The following is a 19,554-nucleotide window of genomic DNA, read 5'->3' on the forward strand; positions in this document are numbered from 1 at the left end:
CAAAGTCAGATTTTTCCCCTCAAAGAAGTGTTTATTCAAAATTTTCCCTTCTCTCCGTGAAACTGGGGGGGGGGGAGGAGTGGAGTATAAAACAACAAAAAAATATTTTATTTCATCATTTTTCCTTTCTTCTTCTTCCTTCACTTCCTTCTTTTTTCAGAGGCAAATTTAGAAAAAAGAAAAGGAGTAGAGAGGAAGAAAGGGAGGAAAAGGGTAAGGGGAGAACAGGAGTAAAGGAAACGAAGCATCTGGGGGAGAAGAGCATTTTCTATACACATTTTACAAAAAAAAATTTGAACAAGAAATTTCTCCAGCTCGAAATCAGCAGAAATAAAATGGCTTAAACACTTTTTGATTTTTTTTCACTAATAATGTTTTCTATTTTTCAATCAGCTTCTACACAGAGCACACTTTTCACTGAACAGCTACATAAATATCACAAAGTTTATGATCTTTTTAATCAGGTATGTGTGGAAACAAAGTTCCACATGGATTAGGAAGATGTGTGTGTTTTGTAAATTTCATACTTGCAAGCCTTGACCTAGCTGCATGTAGGGTGACCAGACTGCAAGTGTGAAATATCGGGACAGGAGTGGGGGATAATATGCACCTATATGAGACAAAGCCCCAAATATCGGGACCATCCCTATAAAACCGGGACATCTGGTCATCCTAGCTGCATGGTGTTATTACATCTTCCTCCTTGAACAATCCAAACCTCTGCTTCTGGTACTTTGCCTCTTACTCAGAGGCTGTGGTGAAAATTTTGGTTATTAGTAAACAGTAACACTAGTTCTATTTGTATAGCTACTCTCCCTCCCAAAGCATATAGGGTGCACTGCAGCAGAGTAATTGCAAACAAAATATCATAAAAACTTCACCTCTTAAAACAGAAACACAAAAAAAATCAGAAGGCCCAATTGAAATAATGAGAAGGAGGTTTAGCCATGCTAAAGACACATTAGGGAAAAGAGGGGAAAGCTTCTTCTGAACGAGGAACAAAATCAGATGCATATCAAGAGGAATGAACTCCACATTGCAGTGGCCATCACAATAAAAGCAAACATGCCTGCTGACTGCAGAAGCAATGGTTGGGATCCTGAAAGGGGGTTGGTGCATTATGTCAGATACCCAGCAGTGCAGAGCTGAGACCATCATAGGTTTTAATCTCCACATTTGGCCAATTTAAAGCAAATCTATCACTTTGCAAACAGCCAGTATAAAGAATGCAAGGTGGGGATGATATAATCCTGGTCGTTCGAATCAGTGAGCAATCCTGCTAGTGCATTCTGAACCTGCTGCAAGCAAAGAACAGCCTGACTAATAGCCCTTCAAAGAGGGGATCTGTAATATTAACCTTCATGGTCACAGAAGCATGTTTTGTTGTTGTAAGGTTGTGACTGAATAGAGGATCGGCCTGTGAAAATGAAAAATACTTGTACTATATCTGACACTTGGCTGCATTGGAAGGACATGGTCCAAGGACATTTTGGGGTTCCAGCAAACATGTTCTGATGCATTCATTTTTTCTGTGGCCCATGAAGGACAGACACCAACCTGGTAAGAAAAATGAGGCCAACTTTGTCTCCTCAAAAGCTCAAACACATACAGAGAGACTTTGATGCTCTATGATGCCATTTGTGCTCAGAAATCCCAAGTACGAACTATGACCTTCAGCACACACCCAAGGCCCTGAATCATATTTGGAAAGATCTTAAGAGCGATTTAAAGGGAAAGGTCTTTCTCAGCAAAGACGCTGTATCTTCAAGAGGCTAGAACATGTACTTACCGTAGCTAAGAGAGAAGACAGTTATTGCCTCTGAAAGCAGAGAGATGGCAAGAGCCACAATGTCAGCCCCAGTAAGTATTACTCCAGCAGGTTCTCATTGCAGGTGAGATCCAGAAATATTTATCACACACTTGTGTATAGTTTAGCACATGGTTAGAACCAATATCATTTTAACAAAACGAGCCTGGGGCAAATGGTTGTTAATCTTTAATTCAGGATTTATTAGTATAATGAAATGATGTGATTCATTATATGCATTTCCTTATCTAGGGACTTCAATATGAATATATGTTTATGATCTGATAGACGAGAACTTCATTGATTGCATACAGCACATCCTATAGTAACAAGGAAGAGCTATGGTAACAAATGAAAGGCAGCGTAGTAAGCAGGGGTGTGAAAGACAGGAACTTCCAAGTTTTAATTCTGGCACTGACTTGATACATGACCTCTGGCAAGTCACAACCTCTTGGTATTGGGTTCTCTATCTGTATAATCAGGATAATACTTATTTATCTACCTCTTAGGGGTATTGTGAGAATTAATTAGTAGTTAATGTTGGCACAGTAACTTGGAGATATAATAGCACTACAAATTATTAAGTAAAACATATTTACTCTCAGTGTTATGTTGCTTTAAGCAGGTCAAGCAAGGACATCTTTTTATGACAGTAGGAAGAGCTAAAGTTCCTTTCAAAATAAATCAGTGGCACCAGAAGGCAGCTTTTATCTTTACTTCATTCAGAATATTCAGCACCCCTACAATAGAGAAATTGACAACAAACAAGAAAGCAAAGCCTACAGCAATTCAGGTATGTTAATCATAGGAACATTTAAGGTTATGCCTATAATACCTTCTCCAAACCACAGTTCAAACTTAAGGAAGTCTCTTTGCCTCACATACAGGAAGAATCATTGTAGCAAGATATTCCATGTGCAACCGAACTCTACATGACAAGATCATTGATAAGTCTATTAAACTATATTTGACTGGGAGAGAAGGAAGAAAGAAGTCAGGGAAATGGGATACACAGAAGAAGATCCACTTATCTTGTCTAAGCATAGGGAAATTATTGCCTGTATATCTGGATATTTTAAACTCAGACACAAAATAAAGAACAGGACTCTGTTCATGCCATATGTTGTCTGCCTTCATAGTTGCAGCTGGACTAGTTTAGAGGAGTCCCATGAGACTAAAAAAATTTCTTCCTGAGTGTACTGATCCCGCTTCTGCTGTGGCCTATAGGAATAGAACAGAGATTTCAGGTTCAGGGAATACTACAGAAACAATCAATTTGTGCCTGAATCATCAAAACCCATGATTGTCTGGCTATACTGAAAGAAGGACAGGAGACACTTGACATGGATTTAGTCAGGCCACAACTTTATTATTAGATGTCTGGCACTACCCAGCAGATAAAAGCGTACAGTGCAGGTAACCCCATGTTTATTCCATAATTACCTGGGGGGCTTTGACCAGCTCTCCCTTTTTTTCCATCCAGGTCCCTCTAGTGAATTCATTGCTGGGATCTTACCATCCATCCCCCACCTCATAGGAGGGTTAAGGAGGCTATAACAATGCGGGTTGGCTCCCTGCCGTAGCAATCATAGGAGTCCCCAACCACCCCCCATTTGTTCCTTTACCAAACACCTCTTTTTAAGTCCTTTTCCAAGCTGTTTATCTGGTCACTGTATACCTTTCCAATGGAGTGCCTGCACTGGACATCCGCCCTACACTTCAATAATGAGTTGCGACATGTGGCCTACCGCCTATCATGCCATGCATGAACAGAGCCTGCCTGAACCCGCTGTGGGGAAGGCGAAAAAACCCCAAATCCATCTAAGCCAATATGGTGGCAAGGGAAAAATTCTTTCCCAGCCCCAACATAGTGCCGGTGTGGACAGCGTGAAACTTGTGTTGCTTGGGGGGTGTCACACCCCTGTGCAACATAAGTTAGATTGACTTAAGCAATAGTGTAGACCTGCCCTAAGATAAGTTTTTACTACTATTTACTCCTGTTAGCACTGCATTAACCAACATAGCTGAGCAGGGATAAGATGGATTCTACTCCTTCTTATGTATCAGCAGAAGAACACTTACCTAAATTCCCATTTCGGAATCTTTATTACTGGTAAGAGATGCAGAAGAACCCAACCTAGCTTTCAGATTCCATACTGAGGGCTTTGTTCTGGAACAATAAGGGCAGGATTCTTAGCTGGTGTGAGCAATCATAGCACTGCTACGTTTGATGGAACAGTACCCATTTACACCCATTAAGGATCTGGCTCGAAATATGGAATTCCAGGATACTTTTAAGAAAATAATTTCTCACAGTAGAAATGCAATGTCAGGACCGAGATTAAATTATTTGCCCAGGCTCATACAAAAAATCATGGGCAGAGGTAGGGATAGAAACTTGACTTGTAGTCCCATTGTTTCACAACATCACACTAAGCACAGATTTCAGCAGAAGTGTTCTGTGACATTATTAGCTTCCTTCTAAATAGTTCGAGAGGAGTGAAATCCAAATGTAGGAGCACCTGTACAGTGTGTCGTTCTGATGAACAGTGCTCTAAAAACCCAGTGTTCCTCCTCCGATCTGCAAATGAAAGGACAGTAGAAAACTTTCGCACACTCTAGGATGACCCACAGTATCCTGCCCTTCCTTCTCCAAATATTTGGTTTTATTCACTAGAAAATAAAGGGATAAACTGAGCTGTGGAAATGCAAGCAAAAATATTTACAGATTAATTGCCATGGTCATAGCAGATGACATGCTCCTGCCCCACCTTCCTTCAAGTTTATTGCGAAACATCCTAGATTCATTTTATTAACAAAACAATTAGTACCCTGGGACAACCAACCTTTACAAGCTAAAGGCTTAGGGATGGAGGATTGCAGGGGTGCTGGAACAATTTGTATTGTGGGGGTGCTAAGAACCATTGAATCAAACAGTAAACCCTGTATATGATGGAAAACACTTCAAGCTGGAGGTGCCGCAGACGACTGTACTAATCCCCTCACCATTGCTGCTCCAACAGGAGGCCAGGAGCCACTGGCCAATACAGCCCCCAAAGTGGGCAGATATGGCCAGAGAAGTGGCATGGCCAAAGCACTCAAGGGATGTGCTGCTAATTCACCACAGGTGAGGATGTTCTGTTCTGAAAAAAGAAATGTGAAAGTGGCGCCATCTTAGTCAACAGACCTTCTCCATGGGAGGATTCAGTCATATCTGATAACTTTAGTGACAGCAGAACCCCCCAGGAGGGTTGCAGTGCAAACACTGCCTATCACCCCCCCTCTCCCCACAGCATGAATGCCCCAATGATACTGATACCCCCACCCCCTTGCTGGTGAACAACGGTTGCAATTTGGTCCCTCCTCCATACTATGCTAGTTAAGTGCTTGAATGAAGGCCATAGTCTATAAGCTAAAGTCCAGTATGTGCAGAAACATCCAACAGAACTTTGTTTAATCAAGGGATTTCCCGTCTAATAAGAAAGAACATTAAATGGCACCAAAATACCTTCATCTTCATACTGCAGATTGTACAAGCAGATTTCCTAAGGAATCTATTATAAATCCCGCATACTTTGGATTTACAGCTGTATTCATTTCAGTTCCTGCCTGCACAAATGTTTATAACCCTACTTTAGTTTATCAGTTGGGAACAACTCACTCACATGGACCATTAAACCTCAGGGCCATTGCCAAAGAGCAATTTGGGCAAATACTACAACAGGAATTTTAGGTTGGCAGAATGTATCAACTGGGTAAAGCATTCTTCACTTCCTCTCTTGCAACTCTTAAGTAGTTTGGCTGTACTCTGTTTACCAGCTAACTCCTTTCAACCAGAGGGGGCTGGTTCTTCACTGGTGGATAGAGTGATTCTTCTGTATGATTTGGAAAGCACTTAGGGATCTTCCTGGATGAAAAGCACTACATGAACGTTGTATCATTAGCACTGTAAACCCCATCTTGGAACTATTTCCAGGCTTTTTGGAAGGCTGGAGAAGAGAAGTTCATGTATGTTCTTCTCCCTTCTCCTGCATAGTACCCTCCCTCCCCTTCCACTACCCCCCCCTCCCCCAGTGTTGGCCTTTCAAGGGATTCACTTTAAGGAAACTTTGGGATTTTACAATTTAGGATTTGATTTTGTTCTGAATTTAAAGATGTAAAATAATTTCTTCATTCAAGGGGATACAACACGGTTTGGGATTTTTTTTTAAATCTTTCTAGTCATTTTCTGATCATCAAGCTGACATTTTTATATTATATAATCCATGGTGCAATCTTTCTGGTGGTAATTTTTATTTATTATCTATATTAGGGTAGTACCCAGAGGCCCCAATTGAAAATCTGGGCCCACTGTGCTAGGTACACATAAGCCACAGTCCCTGCCATGAATAACTCTCAGTCTAAATATCCAAGATGGACTAAAAGTGGAAGAAAAGAAGTATTCTTGTCCACATTTTGTAGATGAGGAACTGAAGGCATAGGGAAGTTACGGGTCAGATTGTCTAAAGAACTCCATATGAGCAGATTCAAACAATGACTTTTTATAAAAACTAACCTATCCGAGAAATATTTCCTTCTTTCCTTCAAATGTGGAATTCTCCTGCCCCCAAAATTATACTGCCTGAGACCCAGGAAAGGTAGGATTCATTCCTGCAACAGTGACAGGATTAGGTTGGTTTCTCACAGCTCTCCAGGATTAAAAATAGGAGCTTTATACCAATGGAGAGAAGAGATTCTCTTCTTTCTGATGTGTCCCAGCATTCACTTGTAGCCCCAAATGGTCTTCAGATATTTACTGCATCTTAGAATCATGATATATTTAGATATAGAATAACTATTTTGTATTATTTATAGGGTTGGGGTTTTTTTTGGCTCCTTCTGAATTCTGAAGAGTTGGACTCATGGTAATTAAGGGACTAGCCTTTATAGGTGGAGTGATATAACAAATAGTTCCTAAAAAAAACTATAGAACTCTCTAAAACAGTCTTAAAATAGTCTTCTATAAAATGTGTCATCTATATATAATCCATCTGATGTAAAGGTGTTATTGACACTTACTTGGGATGACTGGCGTAACTTTGCTACTTTTTGACTAAAATAAGTTGATATTCTACTCATGTAGATACAGTCTTTATAGCATACCAAACTATCATGTCTTTCCACATACACACACTCTCTCTCCCTCTCCCTCTCAAACACACACACACTAAAAGAAATGGACCTGGGTGGGGGGAAATAACATTGCCAAAATGCCCTATTTCTCATAGGTGTGTGTGTATATATATATATAATTTTTTCAGCACTTGTATACTGGTATATTTTTGTTTCAACTAACAGAAAAACCTTCCTTATTTATAATTAAGTAGACAGTCTAGTTAATATAAAACTAACTTGCATATAGATGTGAAATATAAATCGGCGAAGGTGCAATTCAGGAGATGAGGCAGTTAGCTACAAAGTTAAGTGTGTACTTAGATGGCATGTATATGCCTGAAAATTTTGACTATCCAGTGTTGTTCCACTTAATCTGGAGTGTTTTGTTTAAGTACAGTTTACTGTGGTTTTGTTTTTTTTAATATAAATGACTTCTGTGTTTCTCTGACACATACCAACAACAGTATACAAACAAGGGGTTGGAGCTAAATCCTTATGCCTCCTTAACTTTGTTATTTCCTGATTTTTGAGTATGCAAGGTAACCATGCAAATGTAATGTTTCCTCCAAAAGATTTTTAAACTGAATATCCTAGGTGTGGATTGTTTTATTTATTTATTTTAAACAAGAAAAGAGAAATTCCATAATGGGGAGTTGTTTTGCTGGAAACCACTGGAGCAACCTATCTCAGACACTTTACAAAGGAGGGAACCTGTCTTGCAGACAGGAGGCGTGGGGTATATGTACCCTTGCAAAATGCACAGTAAATAAGGCAAGTGTTTCTGTAAATCTGTTTCATTCATTGCACACCTTTACTAAAGTTTTCACTGTTCAACTAAGTTAGGTACGTGTGCATTCACAGTCTTGGTTCCCCTCAGCAGAACATTTTACAAGCTTAGGGAGAAACCTCTGTGTAAAAAGTACTGCCTGTGTGTGTACTGTGGTATTAAACTGGTCACAAGTCAATAAATTTAAAACCAATTTGCCTTGGGACACTCGGAGAGGGCTGTCATCCTGGCAAATTTCAGTTTTCTACCTCAATCCTCCTCAGGGCTAGAGCTGATGAAAACATTGCATGTATTTTGTCTCACTAGAGATTACCCCGCACTGTTCTCATACTAAAAAATGTCTGGCCAATTTTTGTTAATATTTAAGGAGTGGGGCTACTTTTTTGCAGAGACAAGGCCTGGAAACATTAAAAATGAAAAGTTAAAGTTTTAAGCAACTGAAAACTGGAATTACTTGCCTACTTTTAACTATAACAATTTAGAGGTTGCCACTGCACCTGGTATAGATGACGTATTAGGCTGGATAGATGAATACATAAGATTGAAGAACTTCCACTGAAGTTGGGTTACGTTAGAGCTAAATTTTTCGTAAAGGGTCTTGAGAATGCCCTGTTCATTTGGAAAACGTAGGAATAGTACTAACCACTTGTATACTTCTTTCCATTTTCCAAAGGACTGTACAACAATATAAAAGAATTAGACATCACATTACCTGTACGTTATACGAAGCTATTTGAAACGGATATTTCTCAGGGACTCACTCTACATACGTCCCCAGTTTGCATCCCTCTGTAGACAGAAATAAAATCGAAAGCAGTTTCTTCATTTTTGACCAAAGAAAAATGCATTAGCTGAGTTGGAGTTGCAGTAGTCACTTCCAATGCAGTATCCGGGATGTTATCCATATAATCTTTATACCTAATCTCTCTAGGTATTTGTAATTTGCTATTCACTGGTGTGTTCCATCATTGCTGATAGTAAAATCATTTAATAGAAGCAGGTAGTTGGGTAGGTGACAGGCTGATTGATAACAAGGTCTCCATTTGAAGCCATACTATAATAGGAGACAGACGTCTGGAGCAGCTTGCAGGCAGAGTTCTGTTTAAATTTTCTGCACCCAGGAGATGTTATCAAAGAAAACATCATCATGTAATCTGGCATTCACCAAACAAGAAACCACCACCACAAACATAACCCAACCTAACCCATTTCCTTAGGAAAAAAAATTAAAGACCTTCAGTCATGGCCCTCAAAGCAATTTCTTAACCCATAAAAATGTAAGCCCTCTATAGGATACTTCACACTGTAATGACACTGGCACATATCCTTTCCACTCCCCTCCTACCAGTAATTACCACTGTATAAGGATCTTAGTTTCGTCTGTTTAAGGGTGCCAGAAAAAGAGAATTGACTTTGGAACAATCTCTTATATGTCACTACTTTGGCAGAGATATTGGTGCCCTCAGAATACAAACACACACATTACATTTAGAGCCCACTCCTGCTCCCAGTGAAATAAATGGCAAAATTCCCTTGACTGCAATGGTAGTAGGATCAGACAAATCTTCAGGACAGGAGGCAAATTTTGCCTCCTCCGGGTTTCCATAAAAACTTGGGCACAACAGAATCAGTGTGGGTCTACCGCACAAACAGGGAAGATGGACAAGATTGGAGGCACCTGTGTAGGGGATTCACACAACATTCCTGCCCAGGTTAAAGCTGTGCTGTGGCTTCCCTCACCATATCTGTCCAGTGTTTGCACCTACTTGGAGATTCCAGAATGTCTGACAGAATATACCCTCTATCCACTGCTGTGAGAAAACATTATTTTCCCTTCACACGTATTTGCTTGCAAAACCGTAAGGAGAGAGCTTCATGGATGGGGAAGGGGAGGGTGTAGAGAGGCAGGGGCTGGGACAACCGCTGCAGTCCCCAGCATTGTCTGCCCTGTCAGTCTTGTGGTTAGGGTTGCCACCCCTGAAGTACAAAAAGGTGGGGGAGACACATCTGAGATGATCCTGAGCCCATAACTGGTCATCTGGCGGTATGTCCTGGGAAAATCTGTAAGGGTGCTCTGTACATCTACCTCAAAAAGTGGCACTCCTGGGAAAACCTGGAAAGGTGGCAACCCTACTTGGGGAGCTTGAGTTAACAGTAACCCACTTTCCTCCTCCTTTCTTTAAACACACCCGGAGGGATGGTTATGCAAAAGTAACCCACATAGGAGATTACAGGATCCCCTAGCCCCTAACCTAATGCATAAAGATAGGTTGTGGGTGGTAGGAAATTCTATCCGGAATCTTCCAGGCCTGCATCCAGCTCTATAATCTGCATTGATTTCTAATTTAATAGTGGCACAAGGGGGAGGTTTAGGGAAAAATCTTAATTGCATAGTGTGTTCAAATGGATATAAAACAAAACTGTTTTCCTACCAAGGATTGTAGGACTCTGCTATACCAGCATTTTTCAGCCTCCGCAACCTATGAGCAGATGGACAGAATTTGTACATTAGTGGTTGTCTTTCTTAATGAAGGAGTGCTGCATCTTCTATTGCCATGTGTTGTTGCAGTTGCTATGGTAACAACTGAATGAATAGCAGAGGAAGTGGTGGCATAAAATCTGTGTAAATTGAAAGCATTTTGGTGGGCTTTATGCGCACACACTCCTTTTGATAAATTATTGTGCATTTTTAAAAGATATTTACTGGGTCACAGAGTATGGCATCCCTGAATTTGCCTTTTTAAAAATTATGTATTACTTGAATTGTGGGAGCATCCAGGAGCCTCAGTCACAGACCAGAGACCTTTTGTGCTAGTTGCTGTACAAAGACAGGTACAATCTATGTGGCACACTTTATACACCCATATCTCTCTGATGCCTAAACACACTATCAACTTGGGACCAAATCAAAGGGGTTTTATTAGTCCAGGGAAAACTCATGTCATTTAAAATTAGATATACATAACCCAGACCAAGATTTAGGGGGGCCCTGTGGTGACACTAGGTATCACAGGCTGGGTCAGTCTGTGAGCTAGAGACAACCAAAAGGTCTGTCTGTGTGCAGCAGCTGGAATAAAGAATCATCTTTGTAATCACTACAGCTGAGTCCTGTCTCTTTTCTACCATAATAATTTAGAGAGTGATTTAAAAAAAATAACCGACTTGATTTTGCCTTCACCAACACTAAACTTCACCAATGCATTACGTGGGCTTAGCACGCAGGAAGTCGCACTAAGCAGCTGAATCTATATATGTTCTGAAATTTTCTTAATGGCTCATTTTATTTGCTGTTTGTCTTTTTTGTTGCATGCGTTCAGTGAAACAGTCACAGCAGGAAAACGTTTAATGCTAATTCAGCCTTATATTTCTTATTTTAAATGAGACTGACAAATGGCTATAATAACTGGCTTGTTTTCAGTTGTAGACTTGGCGAGCAGTGGTATTTCTAATGTATTAAACAGCTATTTTTCTTCAAGTTGTTAGAAGAGTACCTGCCATGAGAGCAGGGTAGAGGGGGAATAAACCAACAGTAAAAAAAGCAGGTGACTAGAACCACAGAAGAAGCAAACACAGCTATTAGGAATATCTAGTACTGCAGACATTTTAGTTAGTGAAAATGAACCGATGAATAATTTTCCAAAGTTGGTTCAGGGATCATTCTATTTATATTCCTCTAATACTAACCATGGGTCTGATCATTTTCCCTTCTTGGATAAAACTACCATTGACTGTATGACTTGCATCTAGCATTTTATTAACATTATAAATCCTTTTAAAAAGGTACTGGGTGCCTTAGGGGTTTAGTAACATGACGCAGATCCCTTCACCTCTATTTTCAAGGGATTCCAGAGGGGATTAGGTGAATTTGGATCCTGCCCATTCTACCCCAAACCCCCATCTTTGACAAAGCCTTTTGACATTCACAACACTGGCACCCCGTTCTCCCTACCCAATTTCACCTCTCCCTTTGGCCTCCCTCAAATAGAACCATAACCCTCTGCAAACAGAGCTTTAATACCCTCAAAGAGAGAAGAGCCAGTGTCTCCATGAAGCTCATTAGGGATTGTGAGACTGCTAACCACTTTTACAGAAAAGATTCTCAGATCCTGAAGTGATGGTAATATAAAACTCTTAACGTAGAGAAAGAGAGAGGTTCACCAAACATCCATCCAGTTAGTTTCAATAAAAAGTTAAAAGAGTGGATGGGCATTAGAGACTGAGCTACCATATGCCCCCCAAAGGCGGTTGCTCCAGGCAAGGATAGAAGCGTTGCTTGCACTGGTACTACAGGTATTAGGTTTCCCATGTTCCCAACCTAGCACCTTTCACAACTCTAAATTCACTTAGAAAAACATGGGCCAGATCCTCAGCTGGTATACATCAGTGTAGCTCCATTGAAAGTAGTGGAGCAATGCCAATTGACACCAGCTAAGGATCTGGCCAACACACTTCTAAATAGAAATCTTTTGGGGGAAAAAAACACCAAATAATTTTTGATAACCAGTGAAAGCTTCAAAAGAATAGAGCTAGTGAGTGGTTTTCAAACTTTTGTACTGGTGACCCCTTTCACATAACTAGCCTCTGAGTGAGCCACTTTTTAATATATTTAACACCATTATAAATGCTGGAGGCAAAGCGGGGTTTGGGGTAGAGGCTGACAGCTCGTGACCCCCCCATGTAATAACCTCGCAACCCCCTGAGGGGTCCCAACCCCCAGTTTGAGAACCCCTGAGCTAGATCCTCTCATTGCTGAAGCTGTTATTTATGGAGAGGAATAATTAAATCACAACTCACCTAGCAATTTCTTCATATATATATATAACATATACACACACACACATATATACATACACACACACACAAGCTACCTACAGTAAGTAAAAGAGACCGAAAATGCAATAAAATGAAAGATAAGAGCAAGAGAAACTCTTCTTCATTCCCTTTTTATTGAAAGAGGTCTGATGTGTGTATTTATCTCAGGAAGTAAATTCAGGGCAGGATGCCAAACATATGCAAGCACTTCAAAGTGACTGAAAAGAAAAGATGATGCGGATCAGGCGCCATATAAAAGGGCAGTTTAAAATTCAGAGTTAAGAATTTGAGTGCACAGAATTTAAAACCTTCGGCAACTCAAACTGCCTTTCGAAAACAAGTTTGCAATGGATCAAACTATTGCTCCCCTGGCCCCACTGCTCTACTTAGAAGAATATTCTCAGAAGAGTTGGCAGATACTACATCTGCAGCATGCCAAGTTAGTGTAATAGCTTCAAACCCAGTCTCTGGTTTGTTAAATTTCTTCAGCGTTCCCAGCTTTCACTGACCTGTAGCTACAGCATAATTTGTCCAGTCATGCAAGTTACAGTAGACTGAAGACAAATGAGTTTGAAATGATTTTCAAAGGTAAACCTAAACTCCTGAACTGGTTTTCTAATAACGTTCATCACAGTCCATGCTTGTTTTATGATATGCATTTGAGTCTACAGGGAGATTGTCAGTATTCTCTTTAAAAGTGCCAGTACTTGCTGAGAGACTTCTATTAGGTCTCATAGTCCAATTCCTAAGGATTATATTTACATGGGACTGCCATAATTACAGAGTTATTAACCAAACAATTGTCCTGCCTCAGTGACTGAGTGAAATAGTGATGCTAGCCTTCCAATGGATCGAAACACTTCTGCACCTGCTACCTCTTCCAAGCCCACACCTGCTCCTACCTAAGTCAATAATAGATTCACTCCCAAATTAAATGGGAGAAAGATTGAGCCATCTATTATGGACACCATTTACTGTACTGGTTGTACAGCCTAGAAAGATATACCATGGGGATTCTGTCTGAAAGTCCCAGCAGTTCTCCTATTGCACCCAAATACTAGGAAGGCTGCTTAAATGAGCTGCCCCTGCTGCAGTGCCTGAATGTAGTCAGTGCATTGTAATGGAGATTTCTATACTCTGCTGCAGCACTCAAGTAATCCAAGGTCTCTATGTATGGTGGCTGTATTTATAACCTACATATAATGTTGTATTTTATGCCATTAATTTAAATGAGAGAGACTCTGATACACACCAGATGCAGTCAATAGGACTGTCTTACGAGGCAGCGCTGCTTTATGGTTTTAACGTTTTCTTTCACATCGGGCAAGTGCTATTCCTATCACCCTGTTGGCTGCTTGTCATTGCTCTGGGTGATGTCAGCATGTCACCACCAGAACTGCTGCAGAACTGTAAGCATATTGCAGTCCGCCTTGCCTAGTAATAAGGGATAGCCCCCCTGCAAGGCAGACAGCAGAACACTTACAGCTCAACAGCTGTTCCAGTGGCGACAGGCTGACATCACCCAGAGTGGCTGTGACAGCCAACAGAGCGGAAGCAATGAGGCTGCCCAGCACTGCAAAGAATTGGCAAAAAAACCCTAGAAAGACGCAAAATCCCAAAGGCCACACTGAAGATGTCCCCTATGGATTAGCTTCCTTTTAAACAATTACAGCTATACATCTGCCATGTGTCAGCTGGGATAGGAACACTTCCTCAATGTTTCTCTGTGCAGCTTCGCCTTGGCTCTCTTGTAGGACCCTATGATCTCTATCCTACTTCTGGCTGAATCCCTCTCCAGTTTCCCATTTTCCTCCCATTTCCTCCTCCCCGCTCCTCCAGTCTCTCCCTTCCCCCCTCCCTTCAGCTGCAGGAAGATCTCATGTGCCTCCCTGCCTGAATGTGAAAGGCCGGGCTTGGTTAACCTATTGATTCAGCTCTTCTGCAGGACATGCTGCCTTATGATCGACTGTCAAATTTCAAGCCTACAGGGAAGGAGACACAGCAGCAAAGTTACTGTGCTAGTAGGTAAATCCAGCTCTGAATCTCCAACATCACTGTTCAGATTTCCAACAAGGGCAGGAGGCCAACCTGCATTCAGGAAAGACATTATACTATGTCCTCTGGGTTCCGGCCACATCTTTTGGATGTCCTGAGGTCTCAAAGTAATATTCTGTTTCTTAGAAAAACTAATAGACAAGCCACTGAGCAAAGCTGCAGCTTGTCCTGAACAGCTAAGTGCTCAATCACAGCCATGTACTTGCTGGGTTGTCCGTGAAAATTATTGAAGGCTTTGCGGGCTAGACTTAGAGAATTTGTCACCTAGCAGAATTTTCAAAAGCTCCTAAGGAGGTTAAGTGCCTAGCTCCCATTGATTTCAATAGTGAACTACAGCGATTTCAATGGGAGTTACGTGCCTTCCCTGCTGAGGTGCTTTTGAAAATCCCACTAGGTGATTATCTGTATCGTTGGGCATCTAAATGCCTTTAAAAATCTGGTGCTTTGTTTTACAGGCTTTTTAACTGCACAACAGCAACTTCAGTGCTTTACCAATAGCTATTTCAAAACCCACATGAAAAATAAAAGAAAAAAACTCTGCAGGTGATTTTTACTGAGGTCAACAAACTTAGTTAAACAGAAAAACATGTAGTTTGTGTGTCAACTACAAACATGCTAATTATTTAGCCTGCATTTTACCATGTCAAGAGCAATGTATGTACCATCTGTGTTTTATTCAATTATGTGAAGTCATATCATGTCACATCATTCATCTACACAGCCCATAATTTGCCATTCTGAATTATCTTCAAATAGTTCAGCAGATAATGTTACCTCCTGGTTGATATTTACTGTAAGGATTAGACAGTGACAAATATAATGTCGGTGTCACAACTCAGAGCTAATGAAATGAACCTTTTTCATCAAGCAAGCAGAAAGGAAAAGCAGATATTTCAACCGACAAACAAGCAGTTCAAGATACAGTGGATTTTAAATTTCACATCTATTAGTTGTGCTATACCACTGAAGTCAGCTATGCCCCTGACTGCCATGGGAATAGAACCCATGCTCTGTATTCCATTCTCTATTATACTAAGCCAGACGAGTCCTGGCAATTTGTCTGGAATGGTAATATAGTCTTCTGTGCTCCACTAATACTACATAAGATAACAGTCAAAACCCAGTTTGGCCATGTGAATTCACATCCATTAGAGACCAAGAACAGGGCAACAGGGGAAAGAGGTAATGATTGATTAAGAACCAGCAATAGCAGCAAGGTTCCAGGATGTATGACCCCGACCAAAATCTAGAACTGATAAATCTCCTAGGATTTAAAACCCAGATGAATCATGACCCAAACCAAGAATCCAAGAGCAGCTGGCAGGTTCCCAGAGCAGAGAAAAAAAAGCAATGAGTGAGAACAAAAGTACTATAAAATCCTCAGTTATTTAGGGCATAACTGAAGAAAAGAAAAAAAAGATTGGAAATTCCCCAAAAGTTGCCTTTTACCTTAATATTTATAGTGGCAACCATATTACATGAATCTTATACACAAGTTCTTGCCCTCTCCTTGATTTACCTGCTTTCCTTGACACATTCAGCACAGAGCTGTTTAAATAATAATTGGATATTTTACATTTAGATTTTCTGCTCTATAATGCCCCTTCATAAAGATCACCCTAATCACAACTACAGCATTCTCACTCCTTATCCATTATGCAGTTCCTCCACATAAAATAAGTAGCTCATTACACAAACACGCAAAAAAGATGTTGTGTTTTTTTAAACAATCATCCAGAAAGACACTAGACAAGATAATACCACTTTAAGACTAAATTTCCTCTCAGAAATACACAGAGCTTGACTTCGGTATTCTGCTCTTCATACATATGATTTAGATAATGGCATAGAGAGTACTCCTATAAAGTTTGCAGACGATACCAAGCTGGGAAGGGTTGCAAGTGCTTTGGAGGATAGGATTAAAATTCAAAATGATCTGGACAAACTGGAGAAATGGTCAGAAGTAAATAGGACAAATGCAAAGTACTCCATTTAGGAAGGAACAATCAGTTGCACAAATACAAAATGCGAAATGACTGCCTAGGAAGGAGTACTGTGGAAAGGTATCTGGGGGTCATAGTGGACCACAAGCTAAATGAGTCAACAGTGTAACACTGTTGCAAAAAAAGCAAACATCATTCTGGGATGTATAAGCAGGAGCATTGTAAGCAAGACATGAGAAGTAATTCTGCCGCTCTACTCTGCGCTAATTAGGCCTCAACTGGAGTATTGTGTCCGGTTCTGGGCTCCACATTTCAGGAAAGATGTGAACAAATTGGAGAAAGTCCAGAGAAGAGCAACAAAAAATTATTAAAGGTCTAGAAAATGTGACCTATGAGGGAAGGTTGAAAAAATTGGGTTTGTTTAGTCTGGAAAAGAGAAGACTGAGAGGAGACATGATAACAGTTTTCAAGTACATAAAAGGTTGTTACAAGGAGGAGGGAGAATAATTGTTCTTCTTAAGCTCTGAGGATAGGACAAGAAGCAATGGGCTTAAATTGCAGCAAGGGAGGTTTAGGCTGGACATTAGGAAAAACTTCCTAATTGTCTAGATAATATTTAGTCCTGCCATGAGTGTAGGGAACTGGACTAGAGGACCTCTTGAGGGCCCTTCCAGTCCTATGATTCTATGCAGAACTCCCAGTGCCATCAGTGAACATTCCACACAAGTAGGAAGAGCAGAATAATGAGCTTCTATCCTAGTGAGCAGACCTGAAGGAGAATTTTGCCCTTTGACAACAGACAGTTACAATATCAATTATTTTGCATAGTATCTTTAATAAATTGTCTTCCAAAGTGCTTTATGGAATTAAAGCAATATAAAAGGGCAGGCAGATGGAGAAAGGAAAAAAGGAGAAATATAGACAAGGTACAAAGAGGTTTTGCAGCTGAGCTCTGAAATTAAATGGAAAGACAGATTCAGGATGGTGGATCCAAATGACAGGAGGTGCAGAGGAAATGGCTCTCATACCAATAGATTGCACGGAGCAACAGAAAACAGGCCAGTGCTAGGACAACAGGAAAGGGAGTAGATATTCCAGCCTATCTTACAGACATTGTCTATAAGACTTTGGAGGGTTTTAAACAAGCAGAGGAATATTGGAATGGTCCAATACTTCAAAAATGTGTTTGACTATAGTTGATGAAATAATGAGCCTCATTTTCCAATAGTGTAGACATACAGCTACATGCCTAACAGACATGTGCAATTATTTCAATTGTATGTGCAAACTGAATAAGTGTGAGTGCAAATAACTGGCTGCATTTGCATGGGCCATGTTCCAATTTGCTCATGGACTCTCATGTAACTTAAGTACAATGAGATTTCATGCATTTTGCACATGGATTTCTGTATCTAATTTGCAAAATGCACCAGGCCTCTGTATGTAAGGTGTGTGTGGGTGTCTCTCTGTGTGGGGAGGTGCGGGGGGTGGCTGCTTAGGACAATTATGTTACAGTCAACCCTTCTGCCAAGGTTACTCAAACATACTGTGGGTTTATTGTTTTTATTCTAGGTGGAATTGTTCAACAGAAAGCTTTGTTCCTATGATACCAGTGTGCAATCATGACCTACAGATATCCCATTCAATTCCTCCAGTCAAAGCTGAGAGCATTAAGTACACTTGAGACCACAGCACACTTTGAGGGTCATTATTTATCACCTTTCATCAAAGGGGAAGTGATTAATTTTTTATGACAAACAAGTCAATACAGCAAGAGCACTTTTTTCTACATGCAGCAGCTTTATGAACTGCTGGGAGAAAATGAGATGACCCACTGGGTAGCAAGAAACCTTTTATTTACTTTGTGAGGAAAATGATAGTATAGGCCTCTCATTGTGTTGTAATATTTAAGGCAAAATGCAGCCAGATTTAATAGAAAGGTGACATTGAACAGCACAAGACTCAAACTGTTCTTCCTCTCACAGGGCTTGTAAATAAATATCAAGGGGAAAAAATAGACTGAGAATGTTCTTTGCTCACTTACCCACCCTCACCCCCAATAAAATAGCATAATCTAAAATATGTCTAGTCAGAGTGAACCAGGGCAGTTTAATTTCATTCTAATTTAATGAGGCTTGTTGTCCTGTTTAGTAATTAGCCAATTTCCTCAGCAAAAAGCCACGGTGTAGCCATACTGCTTTCCAGAACCAATTTATCTGTAGAATTCTTCCTCTTCAAGCATTAGCAGAATGGAATAGTCCTGTAGCTCTCTTTTTTTAAGATACCCACTTCTAATTTAAATGGTTTCAAAAGGGGTCACTGACAGTAGCATCTGACTGAGGAGCAAATTCCTTCTCTCTCCTGTCTTGCTCAGTATCAATACTGAATGTAGGGGCAGTGACTCACTCAGAAACACAGTTTTTGTTGGCTTTAGTTTCAGATATCTCCTTTGCGATGGCTCCAAGGTGCAACGGGGCAGTGGTCACAGTCTCAGTTTGAAGTTTAAAGGGACAATGGCAGCACTCAGACCCAAGAGTGAATATTCTGGTCCCACAGATACAGGATGGGGGGATGACCCAGCCAGCTAGTCCCCAGAAGATCCTTATCAGATGGTTTTGTCGAGAATGGACCTACTTGCTGGCCCTCCAAAGGAGCAGTATGGAAAGTGGACTGACTGACTCCTCCTCATCTTCTGAACATTAGATAAGGAGGGGAGAGCAGTTGATCATCTTGTTAAAATGTCAGAAGTAAACAATAAATGGCCACTGAGACTCCCCCATCCAATGTTACTGGGGAGTCTTGGTCTCTAGTTGGGCAATGTCCTTTGGGAAACTAGGTGGGGATAGCCCACTTATTCAGATAGAAAGCTAACAGGATTTCTGGGGCTGTAAAAATACAAATTATATTTGTAGCCAAATACTTTTTTCCTGCTACTCCAATTTCTCCTTCTCTGTGGCATTTCTAAAATGCCCATCTCCACAGTACCTCAGCAATAC

General features: G+C 40.6%; 1 protein-coding gene and 1 long non-coding RNA gene across 6 annotated transcripts in view; one reads left to right on the forward strand and one right to left on the reverse strand.

Moving 5' to 3' along the window:
* Positions 1 to 19,554, forward strand: part of KCNC1 (potassium voltage-gated channel subfamily C member 1) — a 195,486-nt gene that overhangs the window by 20,049 nt on the left and 155,883 nt on the right. The window lies entirely within an intron of this gene.
* The window catches only part of LOC120404266, a 93,903-nt gene that overhangs the window by 14,302 nt on the left and 60,047 nt on the right, over positions 1 to 19,554 (reverse strand). Inside the window, exons 5-8 of one of the 3 annotated variants that reach the window (XR_005597895.1) lie at positions 8,461 to 8,537; positions 4,814 to 4,950; positions 3,890 to 3,977; positions 2,407 to 3,028 (exon numbers count right to left, since the gene is read on the reverse strand). The exons of the other annotated variants lie outside the window; for them this stretch is intronic. This is a non-coding gene — a long non-coding RNA (uncharacterized LOC120404266). The remainder of the gene's footprint in view (positions 1 to 2,406; positions 3,029 to 3,889; positions 3,978 to 4,813; positions 4,951 to 8,460; positions 8,538 to 19,554) is intronic. 3 annotated transcript variants of the gene reach the window in all.

This window comes from Mauremys reevesii, linkage group 4, assembly GCF_016161935.1.
Source record: "Mauremys reevesii isolate NIE-2019 linkage group 4, ASM1616193v1, whole genome shotgun sequence".
In the NCBI taxonomy this organism is placed as follows: Eukaryota; Metazoa; Chordata; order Testudines; family Geoemydidae; genus Mauremys; species Mauremys reevesii.